This window comes from Saimiri boliviensis, chromosome 1, assembly GCF_048565385.1.
Source record: "Saimiri boliviensis isolate mSaiBol1 chromosome 1, mSaiBol1.pri, whole genome shotgun sequence".
Taxonomy (NCBI): Eukaryota; Metazoa; Chordata; class Mammalia; order Primates; family Cebidae; genus Saimiri; species Saimiri boliviensis.
The window spans coordinates 30,782,208-30,802,234 of NC_133449.1; the positions used below are offsets into that span (position 1 = coordinate 30,782,208).

General features: G+C 45.3%; 1 protein-coding gene across 2 annotated transcripts in view; it reads right to left on the reverse strand.

Annotated features, from left to right (window-relative positions):
* Positions 1 to 20,027, reverse strand: part of GALNT14 (polypeptide N-acetylgalactosaminyltransferase 14) — a 234,086-nt gene that overhangs the window by 89,552 nt on the left and 124,507 nt on the right. The window lies entirely within an intron of this gene.

Below are 20,027 nucleotides of genomic sequence, written 5' to 3' on the forward strand. Positions count from 1 at the left end.
GGTAAGATCCCACAGTTAGGAAATGGCAGAACTGGAACCTGAATTCTAGTATCCCAACCCCAGAGGCCATCTGTCCAGGGCAATTTGAGAAAGTGTCAGCCCGTGGCTGGTACAGTGTTTCATGAATGACTGTCATTCCTCCTCTGCTGTAGAAGAGGCAGTGATGGGATGGAAGGAGGAGTTCTATCTATAATGGTGTGCTACTCCCCACCACCCTATCTGTTCCTTTCTTCCTAATGCCCAGGAGTCTAGTATTTTTAAGAAGCATCAATGGAGGAGTGACTAATAACCCTTACTGTATGAGGATAGAGCACTTTAGAATGTGTAAGGTGGTTTCTGTATTCATGATCTTGTTTCATCTTCACTAAAATCTTCTGAACTGAGTAGGGAAGAAGAAGTTCCAAAAACTTTACTGGCTTGTCTGGGGTTGCACAGGTGGAAAGTGGCAGAACTCAAAGCAGAGCTCAGTCTCTGGGGTCCCCTCCAGCAGAGGAGGCAAGGGAATGCCTCCTAGCCACAGCCCAGGCTGCCTGGTGTGGGTCTGTCCTGCCCACACCAGCTCCACAGCCAACAGACCATCCACAGAGCCAGCAGGAGGGGCCTTGAGAAGCTGGACACTTAAATTTGGAGGTCACTTCCCAATGCATGTTAGCACTTGCACCCCTGGGGAGGAGCTGGTCTGTGGCTAAAACAGCTTAGACCTTTCAAGTTCATAAAACGTTAAGACTGTGTTTCCAGGAAGAATGTGCCGATCAGGTTCTGATCTGGAACATGAGGGTTGGTGCATAGGGATGGTGAGATGCTCATTCATGTATGACTGACCCCAGTGGCCATGCAAGTGTCTCAAGGTGCCTGAGTACTAAGGGCACTCAACTGAGAGCTGCCCATCCCATCACTGAGTAGAATGCACCTCCTGCACTTGGGAAACCTGACGAGGGAGGACCAAGGTAGGATCAGCAGACAGTGGTGCAGGGGCTTGGCCCACATGGCAGGGCAGGGGTCTGCTGGCTAGTGTGCATGTTCACCTGGGGCACCACGGTGAGCTTATCTGGTAATTGATCTCTCTCGTTCTCTCTCTGTTATCTCATTTTAAAACGGCATTCTCCTGCTAATAGCATAAAATGAAGCTTCGGAGACCAGAGATTTTTATCCAAGAATTGATTTTATTAATGTCCTGTGATACTGCTGCTACAGAACATTCTAGAGGAAATCAGTGGGGGTGTGAAACCCCCAGCCTGTGCTGTGCAATGTCACCGCCTGATAGCTGTCACCTCTGCTTGGAACATTACCCCATGGTGACCTTAAAATCCCATCCTCATGGGAAGGGCCATAGAACTGTCTCCCAGTGACTTGTTTCCAATTTAATTCATAACAATTTTCTAAATAAGCTGTGAGCCCTTACAGTGCTTCAAACTAGAGAGGAGCAATGTGGAGCTGGAAGGCCCCTGCTCTCCATGGGATTGCAGAGAGACATGCATGGAGATGCCTGTAACACACCGCAAAGTGAGTTCAATTACATGTGCGTGATGACAAGGCTGTGAGAGCAGAGGAGTGAGGGGAACTGGGGACAGCTTCTTGAGTAAGGTGTCAAATGAGTTAGATCTCGAAGGATGAGTAGGGATCTTACTTTGCTTAAGGGAAGATAGAGAGGGGAAATTAGTATGTAGCAAAAAGCCAGGTAAAAGGCAGTATATTAGTCAGGGTCCCTAGACAAACAGAATCAGTGAGTGAGTGAGTGTGTGTGTGGTGTGTGTGTGTGTGTGTGTGTGTGTGTTTGTACATGTCCATATGTATATAGAGCCACATACGTATAACAACATTTCAGTCAATGACAGACTGCATATACGACAGTGGCCCCACATAATGATAGCACTGTATCATTATGTTTACTGTACCTTTTCTGTTTTGATGTTTAGATACACACATACTTTTTTTATTATTATACTTTAAGTTCTGGGGTACAAGTGCAGATCATGCAGGTTTGTTACATAGATATACACAAGCCATGATAGTTTGCTGCACCCATCCCCCCGTCATCTATATTAGATAATTCTCCTAATGTTATCCTTCCCATATTCCTCCACCCCTTGATATCCCTCCCCTAATCCCCTCACGTCCCCAGCAGGCCCTGGTGTGTGATGTTCCCTTCCCTGTGTCCATATGTTCTCATTGTTCAACACCCACTTATGAGTGAGAACATGCAGGATACACAAATACTTACCATTGTGTTACAAATGCCTGCAGTATTCAGTGTAGGAACAGCTGTACAAGTTTGTATTATAGCCTCGGATCAATAGGCTATACCATACAGCCTAGGTGTGTGGTAGGCTGTACCATCTAGGTTTGCGTAAGTACATCCTAGGACATTCACACACAAGGATGAAATTGCCTAATGTTTCTTTTTTTAGAGAGGGGGTCTCAATCTGTCACCCAGGCGGGAGTACAGTGGCTCAACCATAGCTTACTGCAGCCTCAAATACCTGGGCTCCAGCTATCCTCCTACCTCAGCTCCCAGGTAGCTGGGACCACAAGTGTGCACCACCATGCCCAGCTAATCTTTTTTACATTTTACCGTTTGTGGAGACCAGGTCTCACTATGTTGCCTAGGCCAGTCTCACACCCCTGGCTTCAAGCAGTCCTTTCACCTCAACCTCCTGAAGTGTTGGGATTAAAGGTGTTGCCATATTTGGCCACCTAATGTTTCTATATGAACATATATATATAGTTTAAGTTGACACAGAAAAAATTTGTTCTAAATAGGAATTGGCTTATGTGATTATGGAGGCTGACAAGTCCCAATATCTGTGGTGCTCGTACTGGAGATCCAGAAAGAGCTGACATTTCCAGTGGAGTCTGAATGCAGAAAAAGCCATGTCTTAGCTCAAAGACATCAGCAGGAGGAGTTCCCTCTTAGACTTTTTGTTCTATTCAGGCCTTCAGTGAATTGGAAGGGGCCATTCACACTGGAGAGGGCAATCTGCTTTCCTCCGTCTACTGATTCAAATGTTCATCTCCTCCAGAAACATCCTAGCAGACACACCCAGAATAACATTTGATGCAATGCCTGGGCACCCTGTGGTCCAGTCAAATTGACAAATAAAATGAACCATCACAGGAAGGAAGACCCAGAGAAAAAAAAAATCTATTCAGGGAATGGCTGGCTCTGGAATGGCAAGGTCAGAATGTGGATTTCAAAGAGGAAGTGAAAGAAAACTCCAGAATGTAGCTGAGTCTGCCTGAAGCAGGTCATGGAGAAAACATCTCTGGCCATATGTTGAGGACAAGGAGACCAGCTGAGAAGCGGCCTCAGCTGTCTAGCCTGGTGGGAAGGGACGCTGGAACTGGGGCCCTGCTGGTTGTCAGGTGGGTCACTGTGTCCATGTGCTGGAGAAGCAAGTGGAGGGACAGGCATGCATGATGACACCAGGGAGGGTGAATGCAACTGACCTCCTGGTCTCACCCCACCTCTACTCTCTATTCACACCAAATAGAAGCATGGGGTAAAGAGGACACCAGGCTGCCGGTTTGCCTACAGGGTAGCTGAACATCCAGCATCCCTGGCTGCAGTGCCTTCTGGGAGCACTATGTGCTGTGAAGCTCTCTAGAATTTTGGAACTCTGGAATTCTGGGCTCCAGAAAGCCAAAGTAGCACCCAGGCTGGCAAGAGAAATTGAATGAAGTCATGGAAGGTGTCCTCCGAGGGGCCTGTTCCCTTTAGATTGCCAAGTGCACAAAGCGCAGTCCTAGTTTGCTGCACTGAGACCCCGTGAGGGGGAACAGCCCATGCTGGGAGCTGGTCTTTTCTACAACAATATCTGAATGTATTAAATAATGGCGAAGGTGTGTTTAAAATAATACCACTCAATAAAAAAAATCAATAAAATAATACCACCATTTCAATAGCACGTATGTTTTATAAAGCAGCTTGCACATATATCGTCACAGAATCCTCATCCAACCCCTATTTGTATAGGGCAGGATCAGGTTAGAGAGGTTAGGTGGCTGACTCAAGGTCACTAGCTGTTAAGTGATAGAACCACTGATTTAGACCTCCCAACGCAACACGAAAGACAGAAACAACAGGAAGCGTCTCCTCTACTGAGGGTCAGTGGGCGAGAAAGACCCTGGGAGTTGGCTTCCAAGCTCTTCCATTCATGAGTCCCCACATCCAGCTTTCAAGAGTCCAAAGTGCCAGAGGAGGGCACAGTGTGGGGTGTTCTGGATACCCCATCACAGGACACCAGCCTTTTCCCTAACTCTGCATGGAGCCTTTGCAGTAATACTGTGAATTCCGTTTCCCGGCTCATACAAATATCTGGGAAAGCTTCTGAATACACGTGCTCACCTTCCCACACTTTCTCCTGCAGGAAGTGATACATCCCTAGCAAAAAAGAACAGATATCCAGAAGCTCCCAAAGGGCTCAGGCCCACTCCTGTGGGGCCTTCATCAGTACCCATGGCCCCCAAGCAAATCCCTGCTTCACTTTCTGACCAGAATTTATTCAGTCTGGAGGTCAGTCTGGAGGAAATGTATTTCAAAAGTATGCTGCCACAAACAGAAAACACAACATTATCTTTTTTAAAGTTTTATTTTTAATTAAAATACCTCTATATATTCATGGGGTACAATGCGATGTTTTGTTACATGTAGAGATGGTGGAATGATCAAATCAGGTTAATTGACATTTCTGTATTTCCTTAAATACTTATCATTTTTTTATGGTGAGAAAATTTAAGTCTCTATTCTGGCTATTTTGAAATATGCAATATATTGTTATTACTCACTATAGTTATTCCTCTTGTCTAAGTGACTTTGTACTCTTTGACCAACATCTCCCCTAGCCTCTAGTACCCACCATTCTACTCTCTACTTCTCTGAGCTTGACTTTTTTTAGATTTCACATATAAATGAGATCATTATTCAGCCTTAAGGGAGCAGGAAATTCTGTGATTTGTGACAACATGGATGGATATTATGCTAAGTGAAATAAGCCAGGCACAGAAAGACTAAGACATAATATTTTCAACAGAAACTGTCTCGTTAAGTCTGCCAAACCCCTGGCCAAGACCATTGCTAAAATAACCTGGCATCAAAAACTAAAGCCCCATGGCACATCTGTTAAGTTGCTTAATTTCTCTCCTCCCACCATGGTGAAAGGAGAAATCGTGAATCTTCTTTTCTCCTTCCTTCCCTGGGACTGTTTTTTCTCCCTCTCACTTCAAGAGGATTATCTGGCTCTGAAATCCTGGTTTATCCCTCCCTTCTGTTAGGGTTTAAAGCTGTTCTACCTTCCCACTCATGCTTTTGTCTCCCTCCCTTCTTTCCTGAGCTTGGTACTACTAGTTCTTTCTTACTGTCCCAATTGTCTTCTTTTTCACCTTGAAAATGAGAAACTCTTTATTCCTTTGATACACCTTCTATCCTACTGTGAACTGCATCTGATACTGAAGAGAACATTTCAAATTTACCCTGTAATAGCTAACACCCATGAAGAGTACCTACCGTGTATCATAACTGTTTACATTTAATATTCACTATAATAGGTACCAATATTACCATTCCATAAGTGGGGATACATAGGCACAGAGATAACAGATCCCAAGTCCTGTGTCTGATATCATATAGCTTGTCAGTGCTAGAGCTGGTATTTGAATGCTGACAGCTGGCTCCAGCCCCCATGCTCTTTGCCATTAGACAGCATGGCCTTATCACAACCTCACTGCCATTTTCTTGGACCGTCTTCAAAGACTGACTATCTGTGCATTTCCTGTCATTTTCCTCAGCCAACTTCTTTCTTTGCTTCAGGCTACTCCTCCTTCGAAGGATGTCTGCATCTCCCTTCATCATCAGCCCCTCTACTCCTCACTCCCCTTGCTTGGATGCCCCATGGACATCCCTTCTGGGTCCAGCCAGTGCCACGGAGGTCCCGAATAGCCCACTCCAACCTTAAAGAACTGTAACTTCTAGATATTTCCTTCTTATATTGAACAAGAATCCGTCTCCTGGTAGTATCTGCCTTTTGGATCTAGTTATATCCCCATGGCCATTTGGTACCAATCTTTCTTCATATTCTTCAAATATTTAGTGGCAGTTATTATATTTCCCAGATCTTCCAAATCCTGTACCATCACTGAGACTTGCACCTCAGAAAAATTAACACAGAGAAATGTGAAACAAGTAACAAAAGGTCTAACAATTCTATACCAACTGAAGTCAAATGGGTTCATCAAGGAATTCAAACACTGTGGAACGCTTCCCATATGTGTGCTATGAAAAGGGAGGTATCCCCTGACATAGAGGCTACCTTTTATATCAATGTTTCATGGAGAGATGTTGTTCTATGAAAATGCTGTGCCTGTGGTAGTGCCTGCCATTCACTGGGCACTTCTTATGCACCAGGCTTTATACCGTATTTTATTAGAAGGAGAACCCTTTTCTCCTCACCCTCTGATCATATTTCCATGGAATTGTTATCTCCTAAGAAAATAAAATATGGTGTGAAGCCTGGCACAGTCAGTGCAGGAGAACACGTAAAACCCTGCCTAGGGCATTGCTGTGAGTGCTGGAAACACTTCCAGTGTTTCTTTCCAACCTTTCATGCTCCTCCCAAGGGAGACAAAACTAATCTCACTGGTTGGAGCCACATGTGTTTTGCTGGTGGGCAGGACTCCTGTGTGGTAAAGCTGTGGCCTCGCCCTCTAGCCTGCACTTCCACTGTTGAGGTGGAGCAGGTTGTCCTGTTCTATTTGTTCCTAGGTCGTAAGCACACGAAGGCTTGCCTTCTAGAAGCAAGTCTTCTATCTCACCCAAGCAGCTGTTTGAATATGTAGATCTGGGGTCTGTGCCACCATCTCTCCTTAAACACCGAATGTGCTGGTCCCTTGGTTTTGTCTAAGTGGGGATACTGGAAACTCTGTTTCATCCTCAGGCAATTCCACATTCTCCAACTCAGCTTTTACCCAAAGCCTTCCCTTAGGGTTAGAGGAACTTGCTTGTCTACGGTCATGAAATTAATAAAATTATTATTTGTATCCAATTTGTTTGCTGATTCTTATGTGTTCCTGTATTGGTCAGGGTTCTACAGAAAAATATCACCAACTGTGTGTGTGTGTGTGTGTGTGTGTGTGTGTGTGTGTGTGTGTATGTGTGTGTACACAGAAATTGAGAGGAGAGATTGATTGACTGACTGATTGATTTCTAGGAAATCGGCTCATGTGATTATGGAGGTACATGAGCCTCAAAATAGCCTGGAGACCCAGGACCCAAGTCCCAAGGCAGTTTTCTGGCAGAATTCCTTCTTGCTTGGGGAGGTCAGTTTTGTTCTTTTAGGACCTTCAGTAGATTGAATGAGGCCTATCCGCATTATGGAGGGTAGACTGCTTTACACAAAATCTGCCAATGTAAATGTTAATCTCATCCAAAAGGCGCCTTCACAGAAAGAGCCAGAATAATATTTGACCAAATATCTGGGCATTGTGGTTCGGCCAAGTTGACATAGGAAATTAACCATCACAGATCCCCTTGTCAGAACCTCAGAGAGAAGTAGTGAGTGAGGGGTACCTCAAATGACTTCTAACCCTTACAAACCTAGTACACAGTAAGAAACTAGATCCTCGATTTTCAAATGAAGAAACTGAGGCACAGGGAGGATAAATGATTTGCCCAAGTTCACGCAACTGTTGTCTGTCTCAAAGCGTGTACTGTCTTCCCTCTTTTCAACAGACCCAGTTTTAAGCAGCTGTGGGGCCCTGGAGTTCTCATCTCCATGTATCCAGGCTGCTTCCAGGACCACAGCCTCTGGCTCCCTGATACCTCTCAGAGAGCACTTGCTTTCTGCTAGCTGGGAGCTTCTGCTATCTAGCACCACAGCAAACCACATATTTCCAGGAAACCCTTCATGCTAAACCATAACTAGATTCTACAAGGGTTCTGATGCATTGATGGTCTTTCTAGAAGGAAAATCTTCAACATGAAAGGAGGAGTGAAGCCAGGAAAAAAATACAGGATGCTGAAACTAGAGGCATAGTAGTTGAATGATAAGCAGAGATAAGATGTGAGGCTGTCCTCAGGGTAAAGGTTACTGAGAAAATAAACCTTGGTTCCCAAAAGATGGGAAAGCTGAACCTGAGTCTTCTGTAATTAAGCCCAAGAAGTGAATGAAGTGATCAGATCAGTTGTACCCGTGGCTCCCAAGAGAGGCAAAGGTAAGTACTACGTGGAAGACAACATCTCCAATTTAGGACCCAGAATTCCCACAAAGCTCATCAAAACCCGAAATCACAATAAAAAATTACCAGACACACAAGTAAATATTATACCACATTTTAAACATTTTATCTGCAGTTTACTGTAGATATAAGACAAGACAAGTCTACTAGGTAAGAATCAGCGAAAACTATTAACAACAGATTTAGATCCTCCAAGAACTTTGGATACAGGAATACCAGATATAGAATAAGGCATAATTGTAGATAAAATGTTTAAAATGTGGTATAATGTAACAAAACTATACTTGTACTCCCCAAATTTATACAAATAAAAATAAGCAAAATAAAATATGGAATAAAAATCAGTAATGAACAAAAGACAAAAAATGGCTGGGTAGATTTGAAAAAGAAACAAACCAAACTTCCAAAAATGAAAGAATAATGATTGAAAATCAATACCAAACAGGCCGAAGAAAATTGTTTATAATCTGCAAAGCATTTTCATGTGAATATCTCATTTTTATTACCCCTATGAAGTAGCCAAGCTGGTTATCCTGTTACTTCTTCACAGATGAGAAAACTGAGGCTCAAAGAAGGAAAGGGGCTTCTTCGACATCATATAAACAGTGAATTTAGGTCAGGCACAGTGGCTCATGTCTGTAATTCCAGCACTTTGGGAGGCTGAGGTGGGTATATCACTTGAGGTCAGGAGTTCAAGATCAGCCTGGCCAACATGGTGAAACTCCATCTCTACTAAAAATACAAAAATTACCTGGGTGTGGTATACACCTGTCGTCCTAGTTACTTGGGAGGCTGAGGCACAAGAATTGCTTGAACCAGGGAGGCGGAAGCTGAAGTGAGCCGAGTTCATGCCACTGTACTCCAACCTGGGCGACAGAGCAAGACTCCAACTCAAAAAATAAAAAAAGTTCTAATCCAAGACTTTTCATTTCAAAACTGTGTTCCTTCCATATCACCAGATGTTCCAGTCACCCACAAAGCCACTCTTCCCCACTGTCAGCTAGTCACAAAAACAAAAATGTATCTGCTTACTCCTATATCTTTCTGTTGTCCAACCAGTTAGGGAGTGACCTTATTTTTCCAAGGGCCAGCCAAGAGAGGGAGATCGTGCAATATAATCCTGAGTTAAATGCTAACATATCACCATATGCTCCCATATCATACCACTAATATAACTCCTACAAGCAGAGAATGGATGGTCTGGGAAGAGGATGCCTGTCGGGGGCAGACATTCCCCACAGCGTGCAGAACAAGTTCCAGTGAGAAAGGAGTGGCACCTAGCCCTTCACTTGCCTGAGCTCATGCAACGGAGGGAGATAGAAAATCCTTTCCCCTCACCAAGGGACTGCACATCAATTATGGATTATTAGATAAGATCTTCATTTTAATATTTCCTCCATGTATTATCACCTCTTCCTCTCACTGGAATTCTGTCTTGGGAGTTATTTAACTGATGTGCAGAAATCTAAATTTAATTTATTATGATCTAACTCACTTTAGAAGCCAAATTACCCTGCACTGGAGAAGGATCAAGTCAATATCCCACTTGGCTTTCTATTTATCTTCTGCGAGGTTTTCTCTCCTTCTCTTCAGTATTCATTTTTATCTCGGGTCCTGGTGATAAATTTAAATTTTCCTCAGAATTAAGCAATTGCTCCTTCAATGTTGTAGTTTAATGGTTAGTATTAATTATATGAAAGGCACTCCTTAAATAGTTTGATAGACAGAATGGACATATAATAGAGGAAGAAATGGCTATTTCTCGTACAAAATGAGGTAGCACATAATTCAGCAGGGATGAGTTTACTTTTCTGTTCTACCTCCCCCTGTCCCTTTTCTCCACTTTCCTCCTCGCCCTCCTCCCTCAAAAGCCAGGTGCCTATAAAATAGCTCTGCTAAGAATTGCTCTGCTGTGGCATCTCTGAGCCCCCAGAGGGTCTGCCAGCCAGAGCACCAAGGCTGGATCCCTCTTCAGTGCAGTAGTCTTTCTCCATTTGATTTCTGTCTCATTTAGTCTCTGACAATAAAAGCAACCACTGCCCAGCTCTCTCCTCCCCACCGCTTCGCCCATAAACACGGTCATCACCCACGTCTCAATTGCGTGCCACATGCATTACAACTTTGGGGGAAGCTTCCAGCTTTCTGGAAGAAGAAAAGTTCCAATAATTATCATAATCGCCTAAAAATTCCAACAGTAAAACATAATACGATTAACTGAAAGGACGGAAGCCCAGTTTGTGTTTCTGGAATAGAAAAAAAAAAAAAAAAACTCACACATTTGGACCTTTGATGGAGATTAATTTACTTACAAATTAGCACAAGAAGGAGGTGCCAGGGAAGTCTAAGTTAGCATGACTGAGGAAGCAGGCTCCCGGGCACATGCCAGGAAGTGTGAGTTCTAATGCTGATGTATCTGCTTCCTTCTTATCAACACCCTGTAAATTCTACCACCAAAGACATAACCCAAAACTCCCTTATGTTGACAGCCATCCTGGATTGCTAGTCACTTGTCTGAAGAACACATCCCAATTGCCAGTGGACATAAGGACTGAGAGAGCTGGTCCAACCCCCACCCTTTATTTCTGCATCCCCTTATCTTTGTGTTCAGAGAAGAGAGCGGCAAGCTGGTCACTGGAATAGGACAAGCCTCTGTGTCCTCCAGCTCTGGTACCCAGGAAGCAGGAGATCAAGGCAGGAGGGAGCCAGGTATCCACAAAGGACTCAGGAAAAAAAAAAAGATTTGGTGGACTGAGCGGAAGCACAGGAGGGTGAATTTGCCTATAACCAGGAGGCCAACACTGGAAGAGAGCAGGCACTAAGAACAGGAACCAGTACGCAGGAAGTCCAAGGGGAGGGACTGGATTTAGGTGGAGCAAAGATGGATGTGACTCAGAAAGCGCGGGTTCAGCTGGATGGAGCTGGATGCTGAAAAATGCTGTCTCTGGTGCACACATTTGAGCCATCTTGGATGCAGAGTCACCTCATCAGGCAGAGGGCAGGCAGTCTGCAAGTGTGAGGCTGCAGCCATCTCTCAGAGACAGCAGTATGAGAGAACGGGAGGCCAAATCCTCCCAGGGTGACCCCACAATGTGGCCAGAGGAACCTCCACCAGGACAGAGATGGGTCCTCAGAGTCAGAAGTCCACCCCACGGAAAACCATTAGGAGGAAAATAGCCCTAAAAATAAGATTTGGATTTCTCAGGGACAGAGCAGCTCTCCCTCCAAAAGCCAAGCTTGCCTCCCCTCCTTAGTTCACTGTAAAGGACTAGAAAAAATATCTTAAGGCACCATTAGAAAGCTCTTTAACCATAAGAAATAGCTACAGAGCCAAGTAATTTTCAAGAGGTCCTCTGAACTAATATATCTAGCAGGGATCATGAATGAGCAGACCTAGGGTCACTGAGAAATGTGAGCGACAGTGGGTGCCTTGCAGGTGCGGCACAACACCTGCCTAGTTACACGGCTTTAAACCTGCCCTTGGGCAAAGCGAAACGTGCCCATGGGCTGACTGTCCTGCAGGCCACCAAATCATGACCTCTGGGACAGTAAGGCAATACATGAAGAAGGGTAAAGAAAGGAAAAGGAGGGAAGAATCAAACAAATGGAAAAGTGATCATGGTAAACATTACGCATTTGTGATTTATTTTCTCCTTCAAGAGGTCCCTTGTTGTTTTCAACCCAATTTCACCTGTGCAAAAATGCAGCCCCAAAAGAGTGTGTGTGTGTCGGGAGGGGTGGTAGAGATGGGCTAAGAAGGGAAGCGCAGCCCCAGGGATGACCCCTGTCAGTCCAGAGAGAGAGAGAGAGTGAGTGAGAGTGTGTGTGTGTGTGTGTGTGTGTGTGTGTGTGTGTGTGTGTGTTAGGAGGGGTGGTGGAGATGGGCTAAGAAAGGAAGCGCAGCCTCAGGGATGTTTTCTGTCATTCCAGAAAGCTGGGTCGTGAGCCAAGCTCGGCTAAGCATATCCTTTCTGATCAGTTTCAGAACCATGGTCAGTTTCCTCCTCTACCAAGGACAATACTAATCTTCACCCCCACCCAGCTTCATAGCCCGAATTAGGCCTCAGAAATAGGATGAGACATGAAAAATTGCCTAGTAAAACATAATGCATATATAACATATTATTACTGCAACATAGCTGTGGTTGCTATTATTTCTTTTGGTGGCTGAATGCTAATGGGGGGAAAATGCAATTTACAGTCAGTCAAATTTAAGTTTAGCTGCTTCTCCCATCGCTGTGGCAGAAATGGGGTCTCTGATAGCATCCACAGATGACTGCGTGCCTCACCTTACTGTCTGTCTGTGAGAATTGGTCATTATCAATGCGAATGCTTCCTGGGACTCAGTAGGTGTTTTCTACCCAAAGCTCCATCTCACACGAGTTTGAGCACAATGCCATGCAAATGATAAGACAAGAAAACTATTTTAAGAAGTGTAATACGTAAGGTTATTATCAGCTTAGAAGGCTAGAAATTGAGCTTTGTGCTAAGTTGCTTTTTATGCACATGGAGAGTGGGGGCTGGAGCCAGCACGGAAGCTGTGTGGGGTGATTCTGGAGAGAGACTTGGGTGGGATTAGAAGCCCGGACCTGCCTGAGACTCCAAACTTGGAGGAACCTGGACTTCAGAGCCTCTTGCTTGACTTCTGATCCCTTCTCCTCCTTTGAACTTAGCCCCGAAGGGACTTCTCCATGTGTCCCAGGACTTTGGCTCCATGGGTTAGAATGGCTGGTCCAATAGTCACATTCATGAGGAATGTGGTTAGCATGGTTTGCAGCTTCCTCAAATCTCCCTCTAGATTCTTGGCCTGCAAAGATAATCTTGAGAGAAATCAAGATGGGAAGCTGTGGGAAGCCAGGCAAAAAGACTGGCTTTCAAAAGTGATTACTTCTTACACTGGACACCATCACCCAGAATAACGACGACAACTACTGCAACTAATAGCAGTATAGCGTTTACTGCATCCCAGGCTCTATCCTAAAAATGCCCCTCATTCTATACTCAGAACAAACCCAAGGCAGGTGCTTTTATTAATTCCATTTTACTGACGAGGAAACTGAGTTTTGTGGGACTAAAATGACTTGGCCAAGGCCACACAGCAAGTCAGTGGAGGTGCTAGAATTAAACCCAGGCAGGCGGACTCTGTGCACACCCTTGACAAGTCCCTGACTTGACAGAGGATCATTCATGGAGTGAGGCTTCCAAAACCGGTGCCTGCCTGGAGACAGATGCCGGAAGGATAAAGGAGGGGGCACGGCAGGAAGCGCAGTTGTACATTTTCTTCCAAGGTCATTCTGGAATCCCCTTCCCTAATACGCATGCCCAAAGGTGCCAAACTGGAATATGGCTAGAAAGAGCGTTTCAGAGTCAAGTGCCCCTAAGCCCTGCCACTCAATCCACAGAGGTGATATTAGCAAGAAGCTTCCAGCTTTCAGTTGAGCAGAATTTGTTCCCCTCTCTTCTATGCCTGTAAGGGGGAGGGTAGATCTCCCCAGATAGTATGTGCAGCAAGGGCCCAGAGCTTAGCACATTTTCTGTCTTCTCTGTAAATAAGGTGACATCCAGATACCCTCTAGTTCTCTCAAAACTAGGTCAGCCACCGAATACGTAGGTGTGGGATGGGAGCGAATGACTTTGAAATGACTTTATCTCATGGACTCTATGGAGGGCTGCTGGCTGGCTTTTAATGGAACAGGCTCTTTCTATGTCAAAAGCAGACCCCAAGTACCCAGATGCTGTGCCTGCTGAATATGGATGGGGCAGGATGCCCGCCCCAACCAAGGGCGGCCTTAGTGCTATAGAAGACACAGCAAGCGATGATGGCAGTGGGCTGAGAAGCTGGGAGAAATCCTGCATGCCTGACCTCAACACTGGCCATTTACAAAATGCAGCAGTAACCTTGCTCAGGGAATCTTGGATGAACTATTAGAACAGGATTTACGATGAACTTGTTTATGTAAACAAGACCCACAGGGACATTTTCCTGACTTTCAGAAGCACGAGTAATTGCTCCCCAAGTAGCATGTGTGTCACCAATCATTCTTTCCATTCATCAAAGCAGCGATGGCACGATCCCTTCTGCAGGTCCATCTGAAGTGTTGGGAGGATGTAAGGTGCTAGAGTGACGTTTCCTACCCTAATCCAACTTCTTTACCTCCACCGTGGCCTTCTTTTTGCTTTTTCAGAATTAGGTGTGCTCTTTAATCAAATCTGGTTACTGTATGGGAATCCAGATTTGCAATTCAGATGCATTGGGAACAGATTAATCACTTCAGCAGAGCTGCTTTGGTTTATGTTTTACTTTATAAAAGTACTCACTGCAAGATTCCCTCAAGGAATCCGTTTCCTAAGTGCATTAAATTCAGATTCTGGAGACACAGAAAATTTAGTATCTAAGCAACTTTTCCAGAGCCACCTTCTGGAAATGAGATTAAAATTATCAAAACCCCTGTCACCCCCTTGCCTCTGCCCACCTATGTCCTTGCCCTCAATTTGCAGTGGCAGGAATCCAGAGCTCTCTGGCCCACAACCTCTGAGCAGGACATTTCCTTCCTGTAATTTTGTTATGCTGTGACAGTGGCCATGGTCTCAAAATAAATCTCTTCTTTCCAAGAAGAGGAAATCAAAACCAATGGGATGAACTTGATCCTCAGATTTATTTATTTATTTGTTTGTTTGAGACAGAGTCTTGCTTTGCCACTCAGCGGGACTTCAGTAGTGCAATCACTGCTCACCGCAGCCACAAACTCCTGGCCTCAAATAATCCTCCCAACTCAGCCTCCCAAGTAGCTGGGACTACAGGCACACAACACCATGCCCAGCTAATTTTATTTTTTATGTTTTTATAGAGATGAGGAATCACTATGTTGCCCAGGTTGGTCTCAAATCCCTGGCCTCAAGCAATCCTCCCATCTTAGCTCCCCAAAGTGCTGGGGTTACAGGCATGAGCCACTGCACCCTGCTGACCCTCAGAGTTTTCAACACCAGCAGCTCTCTTCAGTTTCCAAGGATCAGATTCTCTCTGAGGCCCCTCCTTCAGAACCTTAGATCTACATGATGTGACAGCCTCGTCTCACTCACTAAGTGTCTCCCCCTGGCCTTGCTGTCTCCAGCCCTGTCAAAGAGTCTCTCTCAGCACATTAAACATTAAGGCTTTCCAGGCAGAAAAGATGACTGTACCTTCTCGCCTGCCTCCAAAATCAAGGCTGGAAGAGAGGCAGCCGGCATGGGTGGTGGGAGGGTGCACTGCGTAGAGAAAGTAGGTCATTAGTGGTAAAGACTACAATTTTCAAGCAGTTGTTAATACTCTGTTTATATGGATTTCTTCAATGTGACATTTTAATGGCATCGTAATTGTGTGATTACAGTGCAGTAGACACCACTCTGGGAGGGAAGGCAACAGGGACTCTAGCTTCCTGCTGGGGGAGGTGGCTCCCTGCACAGGTGGCCAAGAACCGTGTGGCACTGCTCAGACCAGGATGCCTGACAAGTATGAAAAATGGCTCCCTGGAAGGCCCTCTGCTAGACAAGGGCCGTAGGTTCCCAGGAAACTTGGATCTGGCTTTAGCCCTTGGACAAAACCAGTGCTCTGGGCTGCAGGAGGAGAGACAATGACAGCAGAACTTGTAATTCATTCATTCACTTTATGCCTTCATTTATTTATTCATTATTTCTTGAGTTCTTACTGTAAACTGAGTGAAAAAGCCAATGGATATGCAGGAAGAATGAATGAAGAACAAATGAAGGAGGATGGGGACAAGGAAGAGGAGCCCACATTTATTGGGCACCTACTAGGTGCTCAGCACTGAGCCACAATTTGGCTCATTAATCTTCCTTGGCCTCTCAGCAGCATCCTACCCCTGGAAAAGCCCCACTTCAAGTGCCCTTGTCTCTGTTTCAGAATTCTTTCTCCTGGACTTCTCAGACTTTGGCATCTTCCTCATCTCCTTCTCTGATTCCTCCCTTTCCCTGGTTTCTCACTGTTGGACGTGTGCGTAGATTTAGGCCTAGACCCTCCTCTCTACTCATTACACTCTCCCTACAGGTGACTTCCTCCATTCCTGTGCTTTGACAACCTTCTGTAGTAGAGGATTCCAATCTATTTTTCCAGCCCATATCTCTTTTCTGAGCTCCAGAACAATATCAAACAAATGCATACTGAAAATGCCCACTTAAGGTCTCATAAGCATCTCATCTTGTATAGATTTCAAATGAAACTTCCGATTTGTCCATCAGAACTGGTGCCTCTTCCAGGCTTTCCCAAGTGAAGAAATGGCACTACCAGCCACATAGCTGAATGAGTAAGGAATCTGAGCGTTACCCTCAACAATTCCTTCTTCCTCATTCTAAACCTCACTCTAATCATTTGAACCACACATACCTAACCCATCCCCACATCCCATTGGTTCTACCTCCAAAACACGCCTCCATCCATCCAATTTCCCTCTGCCATCTCCACACCATGCCCAACCACCACTAGCTGCGTTCTGGAATACTGCACTTGGCACCTCCTGTTCATTTTCCAGAGTTACCTTGTTTTGTTTTTCTGACAGACTCTTGCTCTGTCACCCAGGCTACGGTGCAACGGCACAATCTTGGCTCACTGTAACCTCTGCCTCCCCGGTTCAAGTGATTCTCATGCCTCAGCCTCTCATGTAGCTGGGATTACAAGTACCCACCACCATGCCCGGCTAAGTTTTGTATTTTTTTAGTAGAGATGGGGTTTCACCATGTTGGTCAGACTGGTCTCAAACTCCTGGCCTCAAGTGATCCATCCACCTCACCCTCCCAAAGTGCTGGGATTACAGACATGAGCCACTGTGCCTGGCCCAAAATTGCCTTCTTAAAAATGACATCTGTTCCTGTCTCTCCCTTTCTGACTCAGAAGCCCTAGAGTGGCTCCCACTGCACTCAGAATGCTGCCCTCACTCCTTACTGTGGCCCCCAAGGCCCTGCCTGATCAGAACCTGCAAACTCTTCACATTCACCCCTCCCCATCCCTCTTAGTGCATTATGTTCCAGCCACACTGGGCTTTCTTCCATTTCCCAACCCTGTCTTCCCATCTCACAGGGCTTTCTGCCTGGAATACTCTTCATCTGACCAAGGGTGGCCAGCAAGGAAGTGGCAGTACAGGGAACTAGCCATCTGCCTACAAAGAACTTTTAATGGCCTTGGCTTTTCAGAAAAGAGAAGAGCAGCAAGGGCTGGGGCCATCAGGGAGAGGTTCAGGGAGGAGGCAAGTCTTGACCTAGGCCTACAGAAAGGAACCAGACTGAGACAGAAGCACTGGAAGGAGGGAGGGAGGGGACAGGGAGGGCGGACACCCATGAGAGCTGGGTCTGCCATCTCTCCTCCAGTTACTGTCTCTGTGACCTTGGGTAGCGACTTAACCTCTCTCCCTCAACTGAGAGTCGGCTGTCTGGCTATTCCGCAAAACTGTGATGCCATTTTATGGATCTAATGGACTAAAATAAGTAAAGCACTAAGCTCTGTGCCAGGCATACTTTTAGTACTCAAAAAAACAATAGCTACCACTTTGGTAGCAAAGTGAAGACAACACTGTGTGTCCATGGGGCAGTAAGAGCTGACTTTAGATCTAGCCTCCATGACCTTGACTCCTCAGGTCAGAACCATTTCTGCTCACTGTGTCTCTGGTTGTTCTTCCTACCTATAAAATATAGAGGTTAGATAGAACAGGCATTCTTAACTATTTGAGGGCCCTATTTTCAATGTGATAGAAGCCATAGTCTTTTCTTCCCTAGAAATAGATGCAAAATTCTGCTCACAGGATCTAGGATCCAGCGGTACCCTGGGACCACAGAGGCACCTGGCTGTCAAGAGGAGAAGGTGCCTCTCTGAAAAGATGAGCTCACATTGGCAAACCTGTCTGGCAGCAAAGAAATCAATGATCCTCCCCTTTCTCTCTCCCAGCTACCCCTCAGGGGGCCAAAGCTGGTTCCTCAGCTCTGCCAGCCTCTGCCCACCCCATGCCGAGCACAGTCAGGAGCCATGCTGTGCAGAGGGACTCCATAATTGGTCCCTGCTCTGTCTGTGCTTCAAACAATAACCTTTAGATGTGTCCTCTGGACATGCTACCCTGCCTTGGCTGCCATAATGCTCGGCTGGGAAACACATCTCCAGAGACCCACAGCACTGGGGGAAAAGCTGGGCATTCTTAAGCTGCTGTCCAGGAGCTGAAGGTGTTTGAAACAGGCAGAAGCAAAAAAGGACGGGAACGTCGACCGGCTCTGGAAATTCTCTACTCCTTGGTGACAGTTTCCAGGGCAGAAGATATCTCCTCATCCTCTCTGCAGAGCTGACCAACAGGTAGATGCTGGAGATTAATGTCTTTAGAACTGCATTTAATTTTTCACACTGCTACTGGGATAGCTCTTCTAAGGTACAGTTGGATCCCATTCACAGAATAAAGGCCAAGTTCTTTGCCATGGCCGGCAAGTGCTGCCCTGGACTTTCGGTCTGGCTTAACTCTGATTCCCACACACTGGTATCCTTCCATTAAACTGCTACCACCATGACTTGAAGGAAGCCAAGCAAATCTGGTCCCTGCAACCAAGTGTCCCCTCTTCTTATGGCAGGGCCTATAGTTACCTGTTTATTGGGCCTCTTCCGCTAAACAGTGTGTGTCCTAGAGGCAGGGATGTGTCTTTTCTCTCTGAGAGGTTGGTAATGAAGACTGCTCACAGCCTCAGAGGAGCTCTCCTTCCCCACCTCACTCTGCTAAGGCCCTCAGGCTACAGATAAGTGGACAGACACAGAACTCACGGCCTTTAAACTATGCCTTGTGGAGGAAATGAACAAGTTCAGACGTAGTGAGAAAAGGGGTTAAGAATGAACTCTCCCTGAGTCAGGGTGAGCGGATCAGCCAAGATGAAAAGAAACTGCATGGCAATGAGGTAAACATGCCCCTGTGGGGTGAGGCCAAAACCAAAACCAAACAAACCAACAAAATGAAACCCAGCATGAAAAAAATCCCAAAACACCACCACCCACACACAAAAAACAAAAACCCAAGTCTAAATAAAAACAAGGAAAGGGAAGAAAATTACCTAAACATGATTCATGCTATGGAATAGCTTAAGAACATCAATTTAATAAAATAAGAGCTAAAAGATTAGATGATTAAATAAAGCAATGGAATAAAGAATGACAAAACTGAGTACACAAAACACTTTTGCAGAACCAAAAAATACATGTCAAAACTCCAAGAAGCAGTGCAGGCACAGCAGGAAATCCCATTGCTGAGACTAACTAAAGGGTTCCAGGTCTGGTTCTGCCACCTATGAGCAGTGGGACCTTGGGCAAGTCTCTGGGACTCAGAGGAGAAAGATTTAAATTACTAAAGCAACTAGAGGAGAGAAAAAAAAAATGTATAGAAAGAGCCAGGGTGATCCAACATCAGAAAACTGGTAAACCTGAAGCAGAGAAACAGATGGAACACACAAAACAGTCTTCATCTTTTTAAATAAAAAGCTCCTGAGATGAATAAAGAACTGAATCTGCACATCAAAACTGTGCACTGAGTGCCATGAAAAATTGATAAGAAGGGATTGACATGAAGACTTTGCCTGGTTTAGGTATTGAACTTTGAAATGCAAGAAAGAAATGATCAAGCACCCAGGCAGAACCAACAAGTCACCTGCAGCAGGGGAAATGTTCAGCTGACCTCAAACTTCCCCGCGGCAGCATTCCATGTCAGTGGATGACGAAACAGCACCCACAGGGCTGAGTCCAAGTGAATTTTAACAGGGGACCATTTTAACCTGCTCCTGTTCAAGTATGG